Source organism: Frankliniella occidentalis, unplaced genomic scaffold (genome assembly GCF_000697945.3).
Source record: "Frankliniella occidentalis isolate FOCC.00 unplaced genomic scaffold, Focc_3.1 Scaffold20, whole genome shotgun sequence".
Classification (NCBI taxonomy): Eukaryota; Metazoa; Arthropoda; class Insecta; order Thysanoptera; family Thripidae; genus Frankliniella; species Frankliniella occidentalis.
The window spans coordinates 635,492-636,637 of record NW_026267150.1 but is presented as its reverse complement, the minus strand read 5'-3'; positions in this window follow the sequence as shown (position 1 = coordinate 636,637).

Here is a 1,146-nt window from a genome sequence, read left to right as displayed (position 1 = left end):
GGGAGGGGGAGAGAGAGAGAGAGAGAGCAGGAAGGAGATCGGCGCGTTCTTTATAGTGAGAGTGATATCGTAAAATTCGTGGCGGATTGCATTGTGCTCTCCCACCCCCTCGCGCGCTCGCTCTCCCCTGGCGTGCTCTGGCCGCCCCGCCGCCGTTGGGCTGGGTCGGGACGGAGCGGAGCGCTGCTCCCCGTATTCAGCGCCAAGTAAATGTGATTAGGTGGCTGCGGTGGTGCGCTCTCCACAGAGCGGGGGGAGCGGGGGAGAACCCTTCACCCCCACATGCAATCAGGGAGCTCTTTCCGGATCATAGCCGGGGCCGTAGAGTGGTGGCGGAAGGGGGGGGGGGCACTGGGCGTTGACGTAGGCAGCCCGCTGGTGGCTCCACCATCAGTGGTGGCAGCGGTGCCGGCGCGCGCGCCGGTTCAAAGAACATACACGGCTGCCTGCGGGTCGTGTCTCCAGTACTATGAAATATAAATAATATGCGGTACGCGGTGTAGAGTTTCGGGACCGACGACGAGGAAGCGTTGCAGAACGCGGCGACGACGGCGGCGCTAGTCCATCCGGCCCAGAGGCCCTTTTGCATTTTGTTTTGCTCTCTCTCTCTCTCTCTCTCTCTCTCTCTCTCTCTCTCTCTCTCTCTCGCTCTCTCTCTCTTCCAGTCCTTTTTTTTCGGTCCAGGTGGGAAGAGGGGAAGGGGCGGGAGGGTGATAGTCACCGTTCTCCCATTTTTCTCGCGGTTTTTTCTCGCTGTCGGCCATCGGCCTTGTGGCACCTCACACAGTTTGTCCATCAGCGGACAATGGATAGGCCAAGGCACTCTACAACCGGCAAGCCACGACGCGAGCACGGCTTAAAGCATTTGCACTCGCACGAACGCGTCACTACACATACAAGACTTTTTGACTTACATTTTTATCTTTTGGCTACTCCTCCCATTCTCCAACCTTTTTTTTCCCTCTCGCCCTTGTCTTGCGCTCGGGTAGCTCTCGGGCTGGCCAGTGCACCCACCACACCATCCCTTACCCCTCCACCGCCGCCACCCGTAGGGGTTGAAAAAGGTCTGGCAACGGTCCGATTATTGGTCGGGCTGCTGCGTGCCACACAACACATGTATCGGATGCGCGATTCGACCCTCCTCCC